Source organism: Triticum aestivum, chromosome 5D (assembly GCF_018294505.1).
Source record: "Triticum aestivum cultivar Chinese Spring chromosome 5D, IWGSC CS RefSeq v2.1, whole genome shotgun sequence".
Classification (NCBI taxonomy): domain Eukaryota; kingdom Viridiplantae; phylum Streptophyta; class Magnoliopsida; order Poales; family Poaceae; genus Triticum; species Triticum aestivum.
Window position 1 is genome coordinate 169,038,981 of NC_057808.1, and position 26,122 is coordinate 169,065,102.

Genomic DNA, 26,122 nt, shown 5'->3' on the forward strand with positions numbered 1-26,122 from the left:
TTTTTCCTCCAATATTTCTTTTATTTTGGAGAAGTCCTTTTGTCTCCTCTCTTTTATTTTTATATTGGAAATATTTTGGAGAGAAAAATATTAAAACCAAAGTGATCCTCTTTTCAAATTTGAGAAAACTTCAAATGTGAAAATAGTGAAATCCCCAACTCTCTCCGTGGGTCCTTGAGTTGCTTAGGATTTCTAGGATCGCAAACGAGATGCAAATAAAATATGATATGCATATGATGACCTATGTATAACATTCCAAATTGAAAATTTGGGATGTTACAAACCTACCCCCCTTAGGATGAATCTCGCCCTCGAGATTCGGGTTGGCTAGAAAATAGGTGCGGGTGGTCTTTCCGTAGGTCTTCCTCTCATTCCCAGGTGGCTTCATCCTCGGTATGGTGGCTCCACTAAACTTTGCAAAACTTGATAACCTTGCTGCGTGTAACTCGGCTTGCAAACTCGTGAATCTTGACGGGTTTCTCCTCGTAGGTCAAATCACTATCCAACTGAATTGCTTCCAGGGGCACTGTATCTCTCAGAGGAATATCGGCCATCTCTGCATGGCACTTCTTCAACTGGGAAATGTGAAACACATCATGAACTCCCGACAGTCCTTCGGGTAACTCCAACTTGTAGGCCTCTTCTCCCATACGTTCCAAAACTCGGTATGGTCCTACAAATCTCGGGGCTAACTTTCCCTTAACTCCAAAACGTTTAACTCCTCGGAGAGGTGACACACGAAGATATGCTCTGTCTCCGATTTCATAGACTACCTCCTTGCGTTTTGAATCTGTGTAACTTTTCTACCTGGACTGAGCTACCTTTAGTCTGTCGCGAATCAACTTAGCCTTCTCTTCGGACTCTTTGATCAAATCTGGTCCGAACAACTATCGGTCTCCAACTTCATCCCACATTAACGGTGTCCTGCACCTCCTTCCATACAAGGCTTCGAAAGGTGCCATCTTCAAACTGGCTTGATAACTGTTGTTGTATGAGAACTCCGCATAAGGCAGATTATCATCCCAACTAGACCCATAATCTGGCGCACAAGCTCTCAACATGTCCTCCAGAATCTAATTGACTCTCTCGGTCTGTCCATTTGTCTGCGGGTGAAAGGTTGTACTGAACTCTAGCCTGGTACGGAAAGTCTGGTGCAGCTGATGCCAAAACTTCGAAGTAAACTGTGTTCCTCTATCTGATACGATGGTCCTCGGAACTCCATGCACACATATGATCCTGGTCATATATATCTTTGCCAACTTCGCACTCGTATAGGTGGTTTTCACTGGGATAAAGTGAGCCACTTTGGTCAAACGATCCACTACTACCCGGATAGAATCATATCCCGATCGTGTCCTAGGTAATCCGGTGATGAAATCCATGCCAAGCTTGTCCCACTTCCATTTGGGTATCGGCATAGGCTGCAGTAATCCTGCTGGCTTCCGATGTTCTGCCTTCACTCTCTGACATACATCACATACAGCTACATACTCGGCAATATCCTTCTTCATACCTGTCCACTAGAAACGCTCCTTCAAATCCAAATAAATTTTGGTGTTTCCTGGGTGAATCGAGTATGGCGAGTCATGAGCTTCATGTAGTATTAACTTCCAGATTTCTGCATTATTGGGTACATATACACGGTCCTCAAACCATAAAGTGTCGTGCTCATCCTCATGAAAACCTTTGGCTTTTCCTTTGCTCGTCTTCTCCTTTATCTCAACAATCTCCTTATCATCCTTCTGAGCTTCTCGAACTTTCCCAATAATGTTGACTGAACCTCCATTGCTGCGACAAAACCTCGGGGAACTATCTCCAAACAAAGCTCCCTGAGGTCTTCGGCTAACTCCTTTGGTAATCCTCCGCTTATGAGGGTATTGGCATAATTCTTCCGGCTTAAAGCGTCTGCTATGACATTGGTTTCGCCTGGATGATAGTGTAGCTTCATATCATAATCCTTTATAAGCTCCAACCATCTCCTTTGCCTGAGATTCAGCTCCTTCTGTGTGAAAATGTACTTCAGACTCTTGTGATCCGTGTACACATCACAACGGTTTCCAATAAGAAAGTGTCTCCAGGTCTTGAGTGCATGAACTACAGCTGCTAACTCCAAATCATGCGTGGCATAATTCAATTCATGCGGTCGAAGCTGTCGTGAGGCATATGAAACAACTCTTCCGTCTTGCATAAGTACACCTCCAAGTCCTAAGCAAGAAGCTTCGCAATACACTTGGAAATCCTTGTGTATATCCGGCAGAATCAGCACTGGGGCTGTAACCAAATGTTTCTTCAACTCCTGAAAACTTTCCTCACATTCATCTGTCCATTTGAACTTAGTGTCCTTCTTCAACAACTCCATCATAGGTTTTGCAATCTTGGAGAAATTCTCAGTGAACCTCCGGTAGTATCTCGCGAGTCCAAGAAAACTGCGGATCTCCCCTACTAAGGTGGGTGCTAGCCAATCAGTGACTGACTGAACCTTGGTAGGGTCTACTGCTATACCCTCTCCTGATATAACACGTCCAAGAAATCCAACTTCTTTCAACCAAAACTCACATTTGCTAAACTTGGCATATAACTGATGTTCCCTGAGCTTTTCAAGAACTAAACGCAAATGCTCCTTGTGTTCCTCTTCATTCTTCGAGTATACCAAAATATCATCAATGAACACCACAACAAACTTATCCAAGAAATCCATGAACACTTTATTCATCATACTCATGAAATAGGCAGGGGCATTTGTCAATCCAAAAGACATAAACGTGTACTCATATAGCCCGTACCTCGTGGTAAAGGCTGTCTTAGGTATATCATGTTCTCGGATCTTCAGCTGGTGGTATCCCGATCGCAGATCGATCTTGGAGAATACTTTAGCTCCTTCCAGCTGGTCAAACAAATCATTGATCATCGGTAGTGGGTACTTGTTCTTGATCGTCACTTCATTTAATGCACGATAATCAACAACCATTCTCAAAGATCCATCCTTCTTCTCAACTAAGAGCACTGGGGCTCCCCATGGAGACGAACTTCGTCGAATGTAACCTTTCTCCAATAACTCCTTAATCTGCTTCTTAATCTCCTCCAGATCATTTGCGGGCATCCAGTATGGTCTCTTTGATATTGGTCCGGTGCCTGGCAACAGCTCTATCAAAAACTCAATGTCTCGATCCGGCGGCATGCCTGGTAGTTCCTGTGGAAATACATCTGGATAATCCTTCACTACATGCACTTCCTCCTGAACAACTCCTGAGAGGGAATTTACTTGGGTCCTCCTTGGCGCATGCCTGGATACATACATAATCCTTTTTTCCCTCCGGGGTGGTGAGCATAATTGACTTACTGGCGCAATCAATGTTTCCCCCATACATCGATAGCCAATCCATGCCTAGTATCACATCCAATCCTTGTGACTCCAGAATTATTAAGTCTGAGGGGAAAACATGCCTACCTACGGTTAATGGCATCTGAAAACATCCTTGGCTTGCCATATACTCTGCTCCTGGCGAGCTTACTAACATAGGTGTCCTAAGAACCTTGGTGAGCAACTTATACTTATCCATAAATCCCCTTGAAATGTATGAATGCGATGCACCAGTATCAAAAAGAACGATTGCAGTAAATGACTTAACCAAAAACTTACCTATAACTGCATCTGGCTGCTCTTCAACCTCCTCCATGTTAACATGGTTCACTTGTCCCCTGTTGAAAGGGTTGGGCTTCTTCCCAGAGCTTCCATTGCCATTTCCATCTTTGCTTCAGAACACTCGGTGGCGTAGTGTCCAGTCTTCCTACACTTGAAACAAGTAATGTGACTTAGATCCTTCTTAGCGGGCGTTGCTGGGTTGGAACGGTTCTGGCTGCTGCTTCCTCCATTTGCATTCCCATTCTTGGGGCCACTGTGGTTATGCGAACTTCCTCCATTGTGAGTGTGGCCTCCATGGTTGTGGTGGGTGTGTCCTCTCGAGTTCGGGGTAAAACGAGGTCTCTGTTGAGCTCCTGAATTGTACTTCCCTTGGCCATACTTCCTTTTGCGGCTCTCTATCTGTTGATGCTTCCCTTCAATCATAAGAGCCCTGTCTACCAACTCCTGGTAGTTAGTAAATGTTGCTACCATCAACTGCATACTCAGCTCATCATTCAGCCCTTCCATAAACTTCTCCTGCTTCGCGGCGTCTGTTGCCACATCATCCGAGGCATAGCGAGCTAACTTACTGAACTCATCCACGTACTACCCCACAGTACGATTTCCCTGGCGTAAGTTGCGAAACTCACGCTTCTTCATGCTCATAGCTCCAGTTGAGACATGTGCAGTGCGGAACGCTTGCTGAAACTGATCCCAAGTGACATTGGCTATGGGGAAAGTGTCTGTGTAATTCTCCCACCATGAGGCTGCGGGTCCATCCAATTGATGTGCGGCCAAATGCACCTTCTCAGCATCTGTGCAACCTACGATGGTCAACTCCCTTCTGCGTAGCCAGTCATCAGCAATAATCGGCTCGGTGCTACTGGAAAACACCGGCGGATTCAACCTCAGAAAACGGGCTAAGTTGTCAACTAGAGGTGGTGGCGGTGTGTTGTTGTTGTTGCCTTGGTTCTGGACTAGTAGCTGCATCAAGGCATTCTGCTGTTGGATCAACTGAGTGAGCTTCGGTGGGAAGGCAAATCCGGGGTCACGTCTCGGAGGCATCTGATGGGTTTAGAGGGGAGAGATTAGAATAGAGTGAGGTCTAGTGAGAAAACACTACCCATATGCACATGAGACAAACACATAATATCACACCACTCAAATCAAACAAGGGCATACAATCGATCTAGCTACCATTACAAAATACTTGGACTACTACTATATACATGGGGGAAATACTACTAATAATATGGTGGTCATCTAGAAATTTTGATCGGTGGAAGACTCCATGATATCTGCTCTAGCTTCGTCTTCATAATCATCATCACTACTCTCGGGGTCGGAGTCAGTGTCGTTGATGATGATTTAGTCCTCGGGATGGTCGTCATCTCCTCCTGGTGCGGGGTCTCCCATGAATACTCCTAGCTTCCTCGTCAAGTCGTCATTCTTTTCTACTAGTATTGCGATTTCCTCCTCATATCCATCGCGTGTAGACTTGAGTTCCTCTTCAAGCTCCATGTTCCTGGTCATCACCTTCTTCAGTTCTATCATGCTTGGGCACATTTGGTCCTCCTGGCGACGAATGTGCTGGTTTAACTCCTGGATGAAAGCTACAATGGACCTGTCCCTCCTGGTGCTGATCATCTCCCATTGCTCATCTCGGCGCCCACATATCTGGTAGATGGTGTCCTTGAGATCCTTGTGATAAACTTCGCCGATGCGTCCCATGGCGATGTGAGCTGCCATGCTCTTTCCTAGACTCCAGGTTGGTGCATCAAAGGAAAACTCTATGGGCTCGGTAACTGGCGTGAATGTCCTTCCTGGAACTTGAACTCGAATCATCCAACGCCCCTCTTCAAGTAAAGTGGCGGTGTAGGTCCCGGTGAAGCTTGGTATTCCGATGTTTAGGTACCTAGTGACTTCCTTCAAGTGTCGACCAAAAGGTGTGTCTTCATCCGGTTGAGCAAACTTGTTCCTTGGGTCCGCCATCTATAGAGTGGAAAATGGAGAGGAGTCAGAAATGAGTAGAGAAGAGTGACCTATGGCTTATCTTAGTGATCGTGTCCTACAATCAGCGTGTGCTCTGATACCATCTTGTAGCGATCCGACCTCAGACGGTCAAATCTCTGTGCATACGTGTCATCCCTGGATCGGTAATGCTGACACACACAGTCCTTGAAGGATTTATAATAGAGTGCAATTACACACTTATTACATTGAATGTCTCAAAAGAGAACTTATTACAATAATATGGCTTAAGGCCAACTAAATAAAATAACTGCGGAAGCATCAAAGGTAAATGAGTCCCTCAACTCCAACGGCATAGTTGAGTGCACGACAACGACCTAGCGCACCTTACTCTTCGTCTGAAAAGTCTGCAACATAATACGTTGCAGCCCGAAACGGGTAAGCGCATGGAATATGCTGGCAAAATAACATAGTAGAGCAATGAACAGGTAAATGCTAACACTACATGCATATATGGCTGGTGCAGGCTCTATGGTTATCATGGTTTTTGCGAAAACCAAATTTTTCCCTACAACAAAGGAATATATTTTGTTTAAATATCATGGTAGTTGATAATCATTGAGAAGGTTCCTCCAACTCAATCCCAATTAAGCAGTATTAATAACCCAAAAAATTAATTTTAGAGTGATGAGATCAACATGACAATTCAAGAACCAGATACTCAAGATGTCCATAACCGGGGACACAGCTAACCATGATTAGTTTGTACACTCTGTAGAGGTTTGCGCACTTTTCCCCACAAGACTCGATCTCCTCCGTTGGATTTCTCGCACTACATGGTGTTTGAGAAACGGATGACCGAGACACAGTCTTTCAGAAGCATTTACTCTTTACTCTGGGTAGACAGTTACACCTACTTTCCCCTACATCTGCTAGCCTACCACAGAAAGAGGTCACGCAACATACTCAACTATGCCAGAGCCCATAATGGCTTGTGGCTGCACACGGAAGTTTCTAGCATGAATAATCTTATGATCCCTTTGAGCCTGGGTGGCGAACCATAGGATGATCACGGGTACTCCGGGATATCCTAGGACAACACTGGATTCTCCAGGAGCCCGCAACCAATCCACCCAGATGCGTATTTAAGTAGCCACCTTAAGTTAACCCCTAATTAACAACTCTCACATCTATCATGGATACACTCAACCAATCCACGTCTACGAGCATAGCATAGCAGTATAAGCATAACATAGAAGTAACTCCTAGGGTTTGATAATAAAAGGGCAATAGGTTCTACCTCATCATCTACTTCCCAATACCCGCATATTAATCAGATCCTACTCATGCAATGTTTGAGGATTGGAACTAATGCATAAAAACTGGGTAATAAAGGGGTATGATCAAAGTGTTACTTGCCTTGCTGACGATCTGCAAACCCTAGAGACTTGTAGTAGCACGCTTCGCACTCCGGAAATTCTATCGCAAACAAACAATAGCATACATAAGCACTCAAGCATATATGCAAGGGTAAAACTCAAATAAGAAAGTCCAAACTGAAAGTTCAACTGAAGAGCTTCGATTTGCAAAAAGAATCAATCAATCGGAGCTACGGAACTGAAACTACGATCAAAAGAACTTCGAATTCAAATCTGCTTGAAACCAAAATTTAAATTTTCAAAATCATGTTCAAGTTGATTAATTGGAAAGAGGGGTTCGAGACGAATATTTTGGCGTTGGTTTCACTGGATTTGGACGAACGGTTGAAAAGTTACGAGGGTTTGAAGATCAGGGGCTAATCTGCGATAAAAATATTCGTGGATAGGTCCCAGGCTGAAAATAAAGATAAAAGAAAAATCTATCGGACGAATGTCCACAAACAGAGACAAACGAACGAATTCGTTCGTTATTAGATCTAAACGAACGAACGTTCACAAAATAGCTCTAAACCGAGAAAACCGAGGAAAACCGATTTATATAAAAAACGAACTAGATCTAGGGTTTACGGAAAATAAACCGACGAATAACCGGACAAAACCGGCAGCGGCGGCGGGATCCGAACGCAGTAGCGGCGAGCGGCGGCGGCGGCGGCTAACGGCAGCGGCGTAGCTTCGGAGGCGGCGGTGGCGGGGTGGCGGAAGAGGCGGCGGGGGCGGCGCTTATAAAGGCCTTGGGGGCGGCGGCTTGGGCAAGGGGCACGGCCTCGGGAGGCGTGTCCCGATGGGACTCGGCAGCGGCGGCGCGGGCGCTCGGGACTCCGGTCCCGAGTCAGAGCGGAAGGCGGTGGCGCGGTTGGGCTTCGGCCCGCTCGGCTGGGCCGTTTGCCTAGTCGGGCGAAAAAAAATTTATTTTAAACAAATCCGCCAAAGAAAATCCTAAATAAATGTAAAAAAGTTCTAAAAATGTCAAAAGCAATTTTTGCCGTCTAAATAAAATATTTAAAACAAAGTGAACATTTTTCTGGCCTAAAATTGCAATTTTGCAAAATGCATATTTTTCTAATTCAAATAAAATAGCAATAAAAATCCAAATAAAAATATTTATTGGATTTTAACATTTTTCCTCCAATATTTCTTTTACTTTGGAGAAGTCCTTTTATCTCCTCTCTTTTATTTTTATATTGGAAATATTTTGGAGAGAAAATATTAAAACCAAAGTGATCCTCTTTTCAAATTTGAGAAAAATTCAAATATGAAAATAGTGAAATCCCCAACTCTCTCCGTGGGTCCTTGAGTTGCTTAGGATTTCTAGGATCGCAAACGAGATGCAAATAAAATAGGATATGCATATGATGACCTATGTATAACATTCCAAATTGAAAATTTGGGATGTTACAATAAAAGTAAATACATAAAAGTAAAAGATAGGCCCTTCGCAGAGGGAAGCAGAGGTTGCCATGCGCTTATTGTTTTGTATGCTCAACCCCTTTGTGCAAAAGAACGTCATGTTGTATTGCCCCTTGTGATAGCAACCTTTATTATGCAGTCTATCGCTTTTATTCTTCACCACCACAAGTTCGTACAACGCTCAATTTTATCTTACACTAAATGATCTCACACTTTTAGAAGCAATTTTTATTGCCTTTTTGCACCGATGACAACTTACTTGAGGGATCTTGCTCAATCCCTAGGTAGGTATGGTGGACTCTTGAAAATAAGATTTGGGTTTAAGGGTTTTTGGATGCACAAGTAGTATCTCTGCTTAGTGCAGAATTTTTGGCTAGCAAAGATAGGGGCAAGCACCACATGTTAAAGGATCCATGACATATGACTTCTATGTGAATATAAACAAACATAAACCATTAAGTTGTCTTCCTTGTCCAACGTCAACAATTTTGGCATCTAATATTTTAATGAGGGCTCACAATCACAAAAGATTTCTAGGATAGTATATTTATATGTGAATCTTCTCTTCCCTTATTAATTCTTTCATGAGTTGCATCATTGACTAATCCTATGTTTGTCAATCTCTGATAAAATTTTCTACTTATACTTTTTCTTATGTGCTGTCATCACCTACCATAAGATTAGTATATGATCTTTTTCATAATTCCTTTCCCTTTATTTATTTCCTTTCTCTTTTTCTTCCTTATTTTGTTTCTTTTATTTGCAACATGAAAGTAAAGAAATCAGAAACTCAAACTAAACTTTATTATATATCTTGCACATGATTACAAGGATAGATCACTAAGCAAACTCTCAAAGAAGAAAGGATCGAACTAAACTTTTATTCATCTAAAGCAAAAGATCGAACTAAAATAAGTAAAGGCAAAAATATAGTGGGATGATACGATACCGGGGCACCTCCCCCAAGCTTGGCGGAAGCCAAGGGGAGTGTCCATACACGATACTCAGTTTTCCTATGGTGATGAAGAAGGTGGTGGTGATGGCAATTGTGCCTTCAACTTTTTCATATTGTAGTTGAGGAGAGAAATTTCCTCCTTTAAATCATCGACTTCCAGCTCCAGCTTCAAGATCTTGTCACATAAATCCCCTTTGCTTTTCTGCCGAAAACGAAAAGGGATAGACTGGTTTTTAGACCGGTTAGCTCTCTTAGGGAGACTTGACTTCTTGAACTCCATGTGCATATCCCCAGGTTGAGGTAGAGAAACATCCTCCTCCTCCGAGCTTGAATCATCGATTCTCATCAAGTAATCATCCTCCTCGTCATCTGTAGTTCGACCATAAGGAGATAGGCCCCCATAAGTCTTTGGGTCAACAATGAGATGTGAGACATAGCTCTCTCCGTCGGAGTCTTGGGACGGCATATTTTCAGAACTGCGCAAAAAACAGCAAGAAAAGAGAACAGAGGATTTCTCTCTGATAGGGTGATCAACAGGTTCGGGGAGTATATATAGATTTTTTATCTTGGGGACAAGCAAATTGTAGAAAAACGGAGTCCGGAAGGTGTCCCAGGTGGGCACAACCCACCTGGGCGTGGCGCGCCCTGGTGTCTTGTGCCCACCAGGGTACGCTTCCTGGAAGTTTCCTATTTTTCTAAATATTCCAAAACTGACAGAAAATATTTTTGCGGATTTTTCGGAGTCTGTTTACTTACCGTATCACGTATCTCCTTACTTTCATGATTCTGGAGCGTTCCGGAAGGACTCTTTTATGTGTTCTTCCGGTGTCAAAGTTTGGATAATATTGCTTTCAACATTAATAGGTGTACCTGAGATATAATGTTTTATTCGTTGCCCATTGACAACCTTTGGGTTAGTACCTTTGGCATTATTTATGTTGATGGCTCCAGACCGATAAACCTCCTCGATAACATAGGGGCCTTCCCATTTTGAGAGGAGTTTTCCTGCAAAGAATCTGAAATGAGAGTTGTACAAAAGAACATATTCTCCGACTTTAAACTCACGCTTTTGGATTCTTTTGTCATGCCATCTTTTAACTTTTTCTTTGAATAATTTTGCATTTTCATAAGCTTGGGTTCTCCATTCATCTAAAGAACTAATATCAAATAACATCTTTTCACCAGCAAGTTTGAAATCATAGTTGAGCTCTTTGATGGCCCAATATGCTTTATGTTCTAACTCAAGAGGCAAATGACAAGCTTTTCCATAAACCATTTTATAAGGAGACCCATAGGATTTTTATATGATGTTTTATAAGCCCAAAGTGCATCATCTAATTTCTTAGACCAATTCTTCCTGGACCTATTGACAGTCTTTTGCAAAATTAATTGTATTTCTCTATTGCGAAGTTCCACTTGACCACTAGGCTGAGGATGATAAGGTGATGCAATTCTATGGGTAACATCATACTTGGCAAGCATTTTACGGAAAGCACCATGCATAAAGTGTGAACCACCATCAGTAATTAAATATTGGGGACTCCAAACCTTGGGAAAGTAACTTCCTTAAGCATTTTAATAGAGGTGTTGTGATCAGCACTACTGGTTGGAATAGCTTCTACCCATTTAGTAACATAATCAACAGCAACCAAAATATGTGTATACCCATTAGAGGAAGGAAAAGGTCCCATGTAATCAAATCCCCAAACATCAAATGGTTCAACAGCAAGTGAATAGTTCATAGGCATTTCTTGACGCTTACCGATATTATCTATTCTTTGACATTCATCACAAGATAAGACGAACTTACGGGCATCCTTGACGAGAGTAGGCCAATAAAATCTAGATTGCAATACCTTGTGAGCAGTTCTATCTCCAGCATGATGCCCTCCATAAGCTTCAGAGTGACATTTCCGTAGGATTTGTCCCTGTTCATGCTCAGGTACACAACGTCTAATAATACCATCTACTCCTTCTTTATAAAGATGTGGGTCATCCCAAAAGTAATGTCTTAAATCATAGAAGAATTTTTTTCTTTTGTTGGTATGTAAAGCTAGGTGGTAAATATTTAGCAACAATGTAATTAGCATAGTTAGCATACCAAGGAGTACTATGAGTAACATTTATTGCAGCTAACTGCTCATCAGGAAAACTATCATCAATAGGTAGTGGGTCATCAGGCACATTTTCAAGCCTAGATAAATTATCAGCTACGGGGTTCTCAGCTCCTTTTCTATCAATGATATGTAAATGAAATTCTTGTAACAAGAGAACCCATCGAATAAGTCTAGGTTTAGCATCTTTCTTTTCCATAAGATATTTAATAGCAGCATGGTCGGTGTGAACCGTTACTTTGGAATCAATAATATAAGGTCTAAATTTATCACAAGCAAACACCACTGCTAAGAATTCTTTTTCAATAGTAGCATAGTTTCGTTGAGGATTGTCTAGTTTTACAAGCATCATGAATAACATTCAATTTCTTATCAACTCTTTGTCCTAGAACAGCACCAACAGCATAATCACTAGCATCACACATAATTTCAAAAGGCAAGTTCCAATCAGGTGGTTGAACAATAGGTGCAGAAATTAAGGCTTTCTTGAGTGTTTCTGAGGCTTCTAAACAATCATCATCAAAAACAAAAGGAATATCCTTTTGAAAAAGATTCGTAAGAGGCCTAGAAATTTTAGAGAAGTCTTTGATAAATCTCCTATAGAAACTAGCATGACCTAAGAAACTACGAATACCTTTTATATCTTTAGGACATGGAATTTTCTCAATTGCATCAACCTTAGCTTTGTCTACTTCAATACCTCTTTCAAAAATTTTATGACCCAAGACAATGCCTTCATTAACCATAAAGTGGAACTTCTCCCAATTCAAGACAAGATTTGTTTGCTCACATCCCTGCAAAACTCGATCAAGATTGCTTAAACAATCATCAAAAGATTTCCCATAAACAGAGAAGTCGCCCATGAAAACCTCAACAATCTTTTCACAAAAGTCAAAATCTTTGAAAGGTAGCATGTGCATTACATAAACTGAAAGGCATACGTCTATAAGCATAGGTTCCAAAGGGACAAGTAAAAGTGGTCTTTTCTTGATCAGGTTGAGAAACAGGTATTTGGGAAAAACCAGAATATCCGTCAAAAAGCAAAAATGTGTGTGCTTAGATAATATTTCTAGCATTTGATCAATAAAAGGCAGAGGGTAATGATCTTTTCTAGTTTCTTTGTTTAATTTATAAAATTAATTACCATTCTATAGCATGTAACAATTCTTTGTGGAATAAGTTCATTCTTTTCATTAGGAACAACAGTTATACCTCCTTTCTTAGGGACACAATGAACAGGACTTACCCATCTACTATAAGCTATAGCATAGATTATATCTACTTCCAGAAGTTTTAATATTTCCCTTCTTACCACTTCTTTCATCTTCGTATTTAACCGACGTTGCTGATCAACAACGGGTTTAGCATCAGGTTCCATATTAATTTTGTGCTGACATAGAGTGGGACTAATGCCCTTTAAATCATCGAGAGTATATCCAATCGCAGCTCGATGCTTCCTTAGAACTTTCAATAATCTTTCTTTTTCATGTTCTGAAAGGTTAGCACTAATAATAACAGGATATATCTTCTTTTCATCAAGATAAGTATATTTCAAAGTGTCTAGCAATTGTTTTAATTCAAACATAGGATCACCTTTAGGTGGAGGAGGACCTCCTAGAGTTTCAATAGGCAAATTGTGTTTAAGTAGAGGACATTGTTTAAAGAAAATCTTATCTATTTCATTTCTTTCATGCATATGTAAATCATTTTCATGGTCTAGCAAATATTGTTCTAAAGGATTAGTAGGTGATACAACAATAGAAGCAAGACCAATTATTTCATCCTTACTAGGCAATTCTTTTTCATGAAGCTTTCTACTAAACTTGGAAAAATTAAACTCATGAGACTCATCACCAAAACTAACACCGACAATTTGTTTCTCACAGTCTATTCTAGCATTAACGGTGTTCAAGAAAGGTCTACCAAAGATTATGGGACAAAAGTCATCTTGTGAGGAACCAGGAACAAGAAAATCAGTAGGGTATTTTATTTTCCCACACAAGACTTCAACATCTCTAACAATCCCAATTGGTGATATAGTGTCTCTATTAGCAAGTTTAATAGTAACATCTACATCTTCTATCTCTGCGGGTGCTATGTCATTCATAATTTCTTGATATAAGGTGTAAGGAATAGCACTCACACTAGCACCTATGTCACATAAACCATGATAACAGTGATCTCCTATTTTAACTGAGACAACGGGCATGCCAACAACAGGTCTATGTTTATCCTTTTTGTCAGGTTTGGCAATTCTAGCAGCTTCTTCACAGAAGTAAATAACATGCCCATCTACATTTTCTTCCAATAGATCTTTAACCATAGCAATACTAGGTTCTACTTTGATTTTTTTCATCAGGCTTAGGTGTTCTAATATAGCCTTTGTTGACCACAGTTGAAACTTTAGCATGTTCCTTTATCCTAACAGGGAAAGGTGGTTTCTCAATATAAGCAGAGGGAACAACTGGATCAACATTATAAATTATGGTTTCTTCTTTAATTGGTACCGGTTCTTTAATTTCTTCTTTGATAGGTGGGTGATATTTAAACCAATTCTCCTTAGGGAGATCAACATGAGTAGCAAATGATTCACAGAAGGAGGCTACTATCTCAGAGTCAAGTCCACATTTAGTGCTAAACTTTTGAAAAGCATCGGTATTCATAAAAAAATTAACACAATCATATTTAAGTTTAATACCTGAATCTTTACCTTTATCGAGTACCCAATCTTCAGAGTTGCGTTTAATTCTTTTCAAAAGATCCCACCGAAATTCAATAGTCTTCTTCATGAAAGAACCAGTACAAGAAGTATCAAGCATGGATTGATCATTACGAGAAAGCCGAGCATAAAAATTCTGGATAATAATTTCTCTTGAGAGCTCATGATTGGGGCATGAATATAACATTGACTTAAGCCTCCCCCAAGCTAGAGTGATACTTTCTCCTTGACGAGGCCAAAACTTATATATATAATTCCAATCACAATGAACTAGATGCATAGGATAAATTTTTTGGTGGAACTCCAATTTCAAACGATTCCAATTCCAAGATCCAATATTGATGCGCTCTTGTAGTGATAGAGGAAGAATGTCCAATGGGAACAATGGGTTGAAACCATAGACAACCTCGAAGGGGGACTTGCCGCTAGTCGAATGTCTTGCACGGTTGTAGGCGTACTCGGCGATGGGTAGGCACTCTTCCCACTCCTTGATGTTCCTCTTGATCAACACGCGTAGTAGAGTGGAGAGCGTTCGGTTCGTCACTTCCGTTTGCCGTCGGTTTGCGGATGGTATGCCGTGGAGAATAGTAGCTTGATTTTGAGCTTGGCACATAAGGTCTTCCAAAAGTAACTCAAGAACTTGACTTCGTGGTCCGAGACAATCGTCTTTGGTACTCCATGTAGGCGCAAGATTTCCCTACAAAAAGGATTTGCAACATGTGAAGAATCGGCTATCTTGTTGCAAGGAAAGAAATGAGCCATTTTTGAGAATCGGTCCACAAAAACAAACACAGAATCCTTTCCATTTCAAGTCCTAGGCAAACCAAGTACAAAATCCATGCTAATATCTTCCCATGGGTGATATGGAATTGGAAGGGGTGTATATAGACCATGGGATTGAGCTTTGGACTTAGCTTTGCGACATGTCGAACATCGGGTGGTGAAGCATGAGACGTCGTGGAACATCTTGGGCCAAAAATAGTTCTTAGAGAGCGTAGCAAATGTCTTGTCGCGTCCAAAGTGTCCCATTAGTCCTCCTCCATGAGATTCTTGCAAAAGTAACAAACGAAGAGAAGACTCAGGGATGCAAAGTTTGTTAGCTCTCATAAGATAATATTCTTTGATGTAATAGCATTCCCAAGATGTATGTGTCAAACACTTGGCATAAGGAATTGCAAAAGTAGGATCATGCGCATACAAGTCTTTGATGTGCTCGAAGCCAATGACATTCAATTCAAGTTGAGTAACAAGCATGCATATACGGGAAAGCGCATCCACCACAACATTTTTCATGCCTTCGATATACTTTATGACATAAGGAAATGACTCAATGAATTCACTCCATTTAGCATGATGCTTGTTCAACTTAGTTTGACCCTTAAGATACTTAAGCGTTTCATGATCGGTATGAATAACAAATTCATGAGGTAGAAGATAATGTTCCCATTCACGCAAAACTCGCACTAAAGCATATAGCTCTTTGTCATAGATGGGATAGTTGAGTTGCGCTCCGGAGAGTTTCTCACTAAAGTATGCTATGGGGCTCTTTTCTTGCGTTAACACACCTCCTATGCCATTACGACTAGCATCGCAATGAACTTCAAAAGGTTTGTCAAAGTTGGGTAATGCAAGCACGGGAGCATGAGTAAGCAAATTTTTAAGTTCATTAAATGCGGTATCTTGGGATGGTCCCCAAACAAATGGCGCATTTTCTTACTCAAAGCATGCAAAGGTGAAGCAATGGTGCTAAAATCCTTCACAAATCTATGATAGAAACCGGCTAAACCAAGAAAACTACGCACTTGTTGCTATTGGTTTGTTGGGGCCAAGTTTTAATAGCATTGATCTTAGATTCATCTACATGAACATCCTTAGAAGATACAACGAAACCCAAGAAAACAAGCTTATCAACACCAAAAAGGCATTTGTCCATATTAGCATAAAGGCGCTCTTTTCTAAGAGTTTGCAACACGGTTCTAAGATGGGTGACATTGAGAGATTTGCTAAAAATAAGAATATCGTCAAAGTAGACCACAACAAATACTCCAATATAAGGTCGAAGAACAAAATGCATGACTCTCATGAAAGTACTGGGTGCTTCAGATAAACCCATTGGCATAACAAGCCATTCATATAAGCCAAATTTGGTCTTAAATGCGGTTTTCCATTCATCACCTTCTTGGATGCGTATTTGATAGTAGCCACTCTTAAGATCAATCTTAGAGAAAATGGTGGCTCCGCTAAGCTCATCTAGCATATCATCTAAGCGTGGAATAGGGTAACGATAACGCACGGTAATAGCATTGATAGGACGATAATCGGAACACATGTGATATGTACCATCTTTCTTGGGAACAAGGATTACCGGAATGGCACAAGGGCTCAAACTTTCTCGTACATGGCCGTTGTCGATGAGTTGTTGTACTTGTCGTTGGATCTCCTTAGTTTCCTCAGGGTTGACGCGGTAGGGAGCCTTGGTAGGAAGGGGTGCTCCGGGGATGAGGTTGATTCGGTGCTCGATGCCTCGTAGTGGTGATAGACCCGGAGGTAGCTCGTCGGGGAATACATCTTGGAATTCCTGCAATAGAGAAGATAACACTAAAGGTAGATTGTGAGAGGTGTTAGCTTTTGGTGCCTCGTCCTTGCACAAAAGGACATAGTGCATGACACTTGATGGGTTCTCACACACTTCTCTGATCTCGCGTTTGGTGGCAAATAGGACTAGGTTTTTCTTTTTGCTCATCGTGGAGGTACTCAATTTGGGCTTGTGGTGCTCACTCTCTTTTTGGTGGTTCGCTCGCTCACTATTCTCTCCATGATGGGTGGCTTGCTTGTCGACGATCACTTGGCTTGGAGACATAGGTCGTAGAATGTACTCCTTTCCTTTCATCTTGAAGCTATAGTGATCCGTTCGCCCGTTGTGAATGACACCTCGGTCAAATTGCCATCGTCGTCCAAGAAGTAGGTGGCAAACGGACATAGGAACGACATCACACTCCAAAGTGTCTTCGTAAGCTCCGATCTTGAAGGAAACTTGTACCATATGCTCGACTTGGATAGTGCCGGAGTCGCTTAGCCATTGAACTTTGTAGGGGTGCGGGTGCTTCATCTTGACCAATTGGAGCTTGGATCATAGTTCTTCACTCGCTAAGTTATGGCAACTCCCTCCATCGATGATGACCTTGACGGACCTTCCATTGATGTCGGCCTTGGTGTGGAAGATATGGCATCTTTGGTCTTCATCTTGTTGATATTGAAGAGTCAAGACCTTGGAGACAACGAGAGCGGGACTCGGGTCTTCGTCACAAAAGACTTGATCATCTTCATCTTCGTTCACTTGCCAGTGCATGGCCACTTGCTCAAGGGCTTCCATTTCTCCTTCACTCATGGAGTCATATGTACCATCGTCGTTGAAGATCATGGTGCGCTTGTTTGTACATTCGAAGGACTTGTGGCCTCGGCCGCCGCATGTGAAGCATTTGAAGGAACTTGTCTTGATGGTCTCATCGGTTGGGGTAGATGATGGTGAAGCTCTCGTCTTGAAGTTGCTTGTAGTAGGAGGACGACTTGAGGTTGTCGAAGTTTTCTTGTAACTTGACTTGTCGCCGTTGCTTGTAGATGGCTTGGTTGAGGTAGAAGGTGTTGGAGTCATTAAAGCTTGGGAGTTGGAGAAACCATAGGACTTGGATGAGAACTTGGCATATTTGAAGTCATCTTGCACTTGACGTTCCACCTTGGTAGCTTGATGCACTAGCTCGATGAGGTTCGAGTACGGTTGGAAGTCGGCGATCTTCTTGATAAGATGATTGGGTCCATTCAAGAAACGTGCCATAGTTTGCTCATCATCTTCTGGGACATTGGCTCGTATCATGGCAATCTCCATTTCCTTGTAGTACTCTTCAACAGTCTTTGTTCCTTGCTTGAGGAGTTGGAGTTTCTTGAAGAGGTCGCGGTTGTAGTAGGTTGGCACGAAACGTGCTCTCCTGACATCCTTCATTTGCGTCCAAGTTGTGATGGGTGGTTCTCCTCTTGCCTCACGGCGCTCGATGACTTGTTCCCACCAAATGAGGATGTAGTCTTGGAACTCAAGGGATGCCATCGTGATCTTATTCTCTTCCTCATAGTTGTGCAAGCGGAAGATTTTGTCAACCTTCAATGCCCATGATAGGTACTCTTCGGGATCATTGCTTCTGGAAAACTTGGGCATGGTGAACTTTAGCTTGCCGTAACATTGCTCTTCATTGTGTTGGGGTCGAGGTTGATGACGTCCTTGACGAGGAGGATTGTCTCCCTCAACTTGCTCTTGTCTTGGAGGATTTCATTGTCTTCTTGTTCTTGGTGAACTTGAGGTTCTTGTCGAGCTTGTGGAGGAGCTTGTCGATGCACACGTGATTGATAAATCCTCTCTTGAACTTCATCGCGAAGCGCTTCTTGTTGCTCATGAGCTTGCCGGTTGCGCGTGGCTACGGCTCGACTTGAACCTCGGAGGGCACGTTGCGCCTCAAGTGCTTGAGCTTCACGTAGTTGTTGTTCTTGGCGTTGTGCCTCGGCATCTTGTGCATCTTGGTGTTGTCACGCTCGCTCTTCCTCTTGTTGTTGGCGTAGATGTTGTCGTTCTTGTGCTTGCGCAGAAGTAGCTTGGTTTTGACGGTGTCGATATTCTTGCGCGCGAGCTTGCTCTTGAGAGTCGTTGTCGTGTAGAGGATTGCGGTTTGCTTGACGATCTTGACATGCGGCACGACGAAGAGTGTTCGATGTCGGAGTACTTGAGCCGGAGATGGTGTCGTCGGAGTGTTGACTTGAGCGGCTCTATTTTGAGTAGGACGAAGAGGTAGAAGAGCGGTTGACCAACAAGGCACGAATCTCGTCCATTCTTGCATTGCTCTCTTGCTTTTGTTCGCCGAGCTTGTTGTCAAAGTAGTCTCTTGTACGTTGCTCAGAGAGTCGCAAGTTGGTGGTGAGATGGTCGATGCGGTCGCTCATTGCTTGTTGCTCTTAATGCAAAGCTCATTGCTTTCCAAATAGGTGTAGCTTGGTGACGTAATTGTTTGGGTCATCGTCTTGTTCAAGTAAGAGTGGATTGGTAGAAGAACTTGGCCTATCCATCATGCCAAGCAAATATGTGAGTGGGAGAAAGAGAAGAACTTATACCAAATGTACCTTGACCGATGTTGAAGATGGATCAATGATCACTCAATGCGTAACAAGGAAATAACACAATTGGTACCAGTTCTTGTCAGTTCTCACACCTACACAAATAAAAGCTTATGGTGGAGCTTGGTTAGGATGGTGGCACAGAATTTGATGCAATTGTTAGTAAGCCTCGGTAATGTTGGAAAAGAGTCACAAATTTGCAAGTGCACCAAGTAGACCAATAGCAAGATATGGTACACGGAAACACACACGCAAATAGATAAAGGGGGTCGTGCAACCAAGGAAATGAGCCAAAATGTGGAATCCACAAAAATGCTCTTGTTGCACAACTCTAGAGAGACTCTAGCACGATTGCACAATAGGCGGATACGAAACTTGTGCACAACCTACTAAGCAAAAATGCAACGACTTCTATCCCAAGTATGCTATATGTATGGTATTCCGATGATATGATCCAAGATGACCGAGTATGAAAATCTTAATGTAGTATGACGCTATGGTTCTTGCTTATAAGCTCTTTGCTTATCTTTCCTCTTGCTTAAAAGCTTGTTTGGCTCTTTCTCTTTTGAGCTCTTTTCTCATGCAAAACTTCACAAACCAAGATAGCAATTGTGTATATGCGATGACAACCTTGTGACACAAGAGATGATACCAAGATATGCACCACGATGGTATGGTATGTATGCTATGGGAAGTATGATCACTAATGTGCACAAGTCACGTTGCCGGCAATACTCAAAGGCTAGTCTCGATGGGGAAGCGACGCAAAAGTAAGGCTATGGGGTTATCAATGCAATGCAAGGTAGGAGATACAATGGTGTCATCGATTTTATTGTCCGTGTCGAAGATGAGCGGTGGTGTCGTCGAAGTTGTTCTGTTCCAAGTTAGCCTAAACACCCAAGGAAACGGAGAAACCACACTCAACTTCTCAAAGATCAAAACGTGTCAAAATTGTGTCGGAGTTAGAAATGAGTAATCGGTGGTTCTTGTGGAAAGTGGTGGAGGTGTCGAAGTGCGTATGCGGAGGGGGAATGTGTATTGGAGTGCGTATGTGGGAGTGGAGGTGGAGAAGTGGTGGTGGCCGAACTGAACTTTTTCAGTTTCGTAAGGAAACGTCGGACGTCCGGTGGATGGCAAATGACCGGTGGTCGGACGTCCGGTGGCTAGCGGACGTCCGGTGCCTGGGCGATTTCGGGCACGGGATGAATAGCTAGGGTTCGAGGTGGAAGAGGCAAAATTGGTCAAATCCGAGCGATTTTGTGGATGGAAAAAGTGGAGACAAAGGGGAAAAGCTAGATCTACTCCTGGCAAAGCAAATCCATGGATCAAATCCAACAAAACTTCATCACACCAACAAATCACAACAAAATTGGGGCCATTTTTGGTGGGGATTTCCGAAATTGGGGAAGAACATAACAAAATCAAGCTAGAAAACAAGGTATAGGGGCTCCAAATCCGTGATCAACGTGGCTCATGATACCAAGATGATGTAGGGTAGAACCCTAGTGGCCCGATCTTTCACGAAATGGAGGGATCCTACGAAGAACACGAAGAACACGAGGGAAACACGAGGGAAAACGTGAGAGAAATCACTCGACCAACAAGATTCGGTCACACATATGCTAGATCCTCGAAACACAAAGAGATACACGATCCGAATCCAACAAAGGACGATACATAGGTAACCGGTTCTTCTCCGTGAGGAGGTCTTGAGGTCTTCCCGTTAGGGGGCTTGAATCCAAGTGGATCTTCTCCGAAGAGGCGGCGGTCCCTCGCGGTGGAGTAGATCCAGATGGATGAGCGAGGCTCTATCTCACATATGAGCTATCAGAACGCTAACCCTAACTAGGAGGAGGAGGTCTATTTATAGTCTTAGTGAAAATGGGGGCGAAGTGAAGGCGTACATGGGCCTCGGCCCAAAACAGTGCGTAGACAGGTACCGGACGTCCACTAGGGTCCGGTCGTCCGGTAGCTCGTTGGCGTTCGGACGTCCGGTGGTCACCGGACTTCCACTATTTTCGTTATGTGAAGGTGGCGCCGAACGTCTGGTCACTTCGGACTTCCGCTAATTTTGGCTTAGGTGTGGTGGCGTCGGATGTCCGGTCCTGGACGGTCGTCCTCTCGCTGGGAGGTGTGGCCGATCGTCCGGTCCTGGTCGGACGTCCGCTTGCTGTAGCTTGCATCGGCTCGGACTTGGGCAGGTTGGGCTTCAGGTGACGGACGTCCGGTCCCGATCGGTCGTCCGGTGACTGTAGCTTCAATGGAAGCTCTTCTTCTTGTCCTTAACACTTGGTGTCCTCGCCGTCTTGTCCGTTGGATGTAGCTGCTCCATGGCCTTCCTCCAAGTACCTAATCACACATAGTGTTTCCGCTTGAGGTAGTAGCCATGTCTTGTGTATAGAAAGTGGTAGTTAAGAGAGGAGCGAGTTCACCTTATCTTCTATAGCCTTTGCTCGGGCTCTTGTCATTGGTCCAAGTGGTGTCGTGGGAGATGTAGATACGTCCATGGGGATGATCGTGGGATGCTCCGCATCAACGTCGAGGCAACCTCGGGAGACAGTGCATGGGTGCACTGTAGCGAGATCCATAGCGCGCCATTGGCATGCCCTGGGTGCAATGAGCGCGGCCACTTGTGTCCAGAAGCTCTAGGGGATTATAAACAAGTGATAAATAGTATTGGATGCTCTAGGAGACCTCTGGAGTGAGAGAGGGGTAGAGAGGGAGAAAGTGGGGTTTTCGCCCACCAATTGTAGGTCCATGGCCTTGCCAGAATTACTAGAGGTAGATGATGACCAGGATCAGCTGTGGTAAAAATTTGAGCTCATGGAGAACAGTGGAAGGGGTAAAAAAAGCGGTTTTGGTAAAATTACAGAAGGTCTTTGATGATGTTTTCGGCAAGTAAATGAAAACTCCTTGCCATGAGATTTAACAAGATCAAATAGTAGATAGATCTAAGGTTTACCACCAAGTTTGAGCTCATTTGAAGAAAGTTGACAATGCAACTTTGGCAAACCCTAGAAATCAACAAAAATGGGTTTTCCAAGATTTAGTCATGCAAATCTATTCTCCTTGATGCACCACTTGGTGTGGGGTCATCATTTGGGTTTTTTCGCATCTCTAGAAAAATTGAGATCAAAAGGAGACAGTTGGCAATGTAAAGTTATTCAAACTTGGATCTGGACAGAGAGGGTTTTGGGTCAAAAATGCCATTTGGTCTAGATGAATAATCAAACCATTTGAGCATGTGTACCAAGTTTGAGAGCATTTGGACATGTTTGGCAATAGACATAAATGGTTTTGAGGGGTTTTGGTGATGTTGTCTTGTCCTCCAAGAGATGATACTTGGCAAGATAACCAAATATGGCATTTTTTACATGCTAGAATTTTCTTGGAATTTATAGAGAATATTTCCTTTGTAAATATTCCAAGAGCTTGAAATATCAGAAAAGGTTTTTTGATGGATTTGACCAATATTTTGAACGACCGTGTGTTGAAATTCTTATATATGGACAATATATGTCCAATGAGCTTCCCTAAATTTTCTCAAATATTTTTGGAACACTAAAATAATTTTAACCTATTAAAGACCATTTCTGGCCTTAAGAAAAAGACTTTAAATAAAATAGGATAATAAATTTTAAAATAATAAAGAGGCCATTTCTGGCCTTAAGAAAAAGCCTTTAATTAGTTAGTTAGTTATTTTTTAGGTTCATTACTTAGTTAGTTAGTTAATTAGTTACTTAATTTTTTAGGTGTTGTTTTCACCCACCAAATTTTTTATTATGTTTATGTTGTACTAATTTCGTTTACTCTTTGTCATTGTAGGTGTTGACAGATGGTGGGTGCCGGGGTGGAATAACAACACCCCTCCCAGCACGCTCCGAGCCTCCTTCCTCGGCGCGTGCTGGGAGGGGTGTTGTTATTCCACCCCGGCACCTTCGGAGAGCGCTAGTAGACAGCATGCAGACACCGGCGAGCGCTTCTTCTTCGGCCGGGAGAGGTCGGGGGAAGACAAAGAGGGGTGCAGCTAGAGGTGGACGTGGCGGCGGGAGAGGTAGGAAGGCTGTTGCGCCTTCCTCGCCGCCACCCCCAGCTGATTCTCCGAACCACCGGAGTTCTCCGTCTCAGGTGGACCCGCCACACTTGGACCCGTCTCGAACTTCGATCCACGAGCCTCGGGCCGACGAGCCTCGAGCCGCCGAGCCTTCGTCCCACGAGACTCGGGCCCCAGAGTCTTCATCCCACGAGACTCGGGCCCCGGAGTCTTCGTCCCACGAGACTTCGGTCCCAGAGTCTTCGTCCCACGTGACTCCGGTGACTAGTGGCCATGCTGATGGCGAGGAGACCTAGTTTGACAATAGTTTTAGTGAGGGCGAGCTGGTTGAGCAGGGCAAGAAGGTCTACCAGCATGGTGGTACGAAGCTCCCGGCCATGCCGGCGACCCGCGATCAGAGGTGGTTGATTCAGCCTAATGGGGAGAAGTAAGTGCATTTACTCTTTTAAACCTTTGTCCTTCATGTTTCTTCAAATTAATATCTAATGTGTTGGCCTTGTCATACTGCAGGGGTTGGATACACGCTGATGGTGTTCGCAGGCCCAACCAGGTCCTTGGTGTGCTTTGCCGGCACCAGTTCCCGGGGTGGGTCACGTTGCCTGGTGAGGGTCAGGTTCCACAGCTAGAGCTGAGATGGGAGTTGTACGTGGCTGCCCGGGCCCCGCCGGAGGAGAGGTTCGACGGTGTCTTGTGCGAGACGGTGGCCGACATTGTGAGGCGGCGGTTTGGGGTAATTTCTCCTTTACAGAATTAAAAATCAACATTACCTAGTGATTGTACTAATCAGTGTTGTCTTGTTCGATTGCAGACCTTCTACAGGTGCTCTGAGTAACACGAGGCGGAGGCGGCTAGGGTTCTCGAAGCCGAGTGCAAGTGCCTACTTCAGAACTTATAGCACGAGGCTAGGGTGCAGGCTGTTTGAGACTACTACGCCTCGACTAACAGTAGGAGGGCCAAGAAGAAGTGCCGCAGCAAGTATCTGAGTAAGGAGAAGTACATGAAGGTAATTACCTATTCTTAAGGCCTTGAACTTAGTTTCCTTGATTTCACTCATAGGCGTAGCGCTGAAATTTCCCTTTGCCTAACTTAGGTGCCCCCGAGATGGTGTGCGGATATGATGGACAGTTGGGAGGCGATGGTGGATGAGTGGTGCTCTCCCCAATGGCTAGCCATCCACAACAAGGCCAGGGCTAAGCGTGCCCAAATGCAAGGTGTGCCACACCATCAAGGGAGCTCCAACCTGTTTGAGTACGGGGATCACTGGGTATGTGGTTTGAGCCCTTAACGATTCATGCAATTTCATTCTTCATGCTAGCTTGTGCCCTTAACTAATATGTTGTTCCTCTCTTTTAGGCGAAACACAACAAGAAGAACGTGCCACCGCTGTACGACCTCTATGCCATGGCCCATAGTGCCCCGTACAAGAAGGCCAAGGCATTCTCTGAGGATGACCTTGATCATCCAGAGAGCATCACCAACATGTCCTCCCACAAGCTCGTGAGGTACAGAGACGTTGGGAAGAAGAAGAAAGGGGAGGACTTCGACCCGAGCCAGAGTCCTTTTGATCCAGAGATCGTGATGTTATCTGGTGACAGGAGGTACCATGGCTCGGTAGCCATTGGGGATGGACTCGTACGTTGTCCTAGAACTCTCCGGGAGATCAAGAAGCGCCAGAAGAGCTCCGATCCTAAGATACCGCCTCGTCCACGGCCAATCGAGATCGCCATCGAGGCTAGGGCCCAGGAGCTTCTGGCGGAGGCCAACAGGCAGGCTAAGCAGAGGGAGACGGAGTTGGAGGAGAGGACGGCTAGTCTGTTGGAGGCAGAGAGGAACCGGAACGACGTGTATCACCGGGCCCTATACGAGCTCCTCGTGGTAAGTTTCTCCTACATATTAGCCAAATCATGCACGTAATGTTCGTTTCATTACTAACTAATATGGCTGACTTGTGAAAACAAAATGTGCAGTCCGTGTGCGAGAAAAACGGTCAGACCCCTCCGCCGATGCCCCAGATTGGTATAGCGGACACGGTGAGTTTCATTTGAATGGTCATTAGTTACTAGTATTCACATTTCAGTTACATCATGCTAACGAGACATTGCAAATGATCTTTGGTGCAGCATGCCTCCGACAAGCATCGACCGATCCTTCTTCGTCTCGCACTGGCGCAACCCCGACCCCGACCGGTCCTCCGTCTGGCACTATCGCAAACCCGACCGGTCCTTCACCTCCGTGATGACGGTAAGACCTAGACTTAGCTTTATTTCCTCCAAAATGCTTACTATTATGACCTAGAATTAGCTAATCTTCCTCCAAAATGACATAATTAGCTTACTTAGCTCCAAAATGATCTATACTTAGCTTTGTTTCCTTCGAAATGACCTAAGTTAACTCAAATATGCTAAGTTATCTCTAATATGCTTAGTTACCTAGGTTTGATCAATAATGACATACACTTAGCTTACATATGTAAAAAATGGCATAATTAGCATACTTAGGTTTGAAATGGCATAACAATCTTGGTAACATCATATATGTCATATAGTTAGCTTATTTTCCTTGAAAATGACATAATAAGCCTAATTAGCTCCAAAATGATCAATTTTACCTAAGTTAGCTCCAAAATGACCTAAGTTAGCTCTAAGTTAGCTGTAAAATGCTAAATTAGCTCTAATATGCTTAGTTAC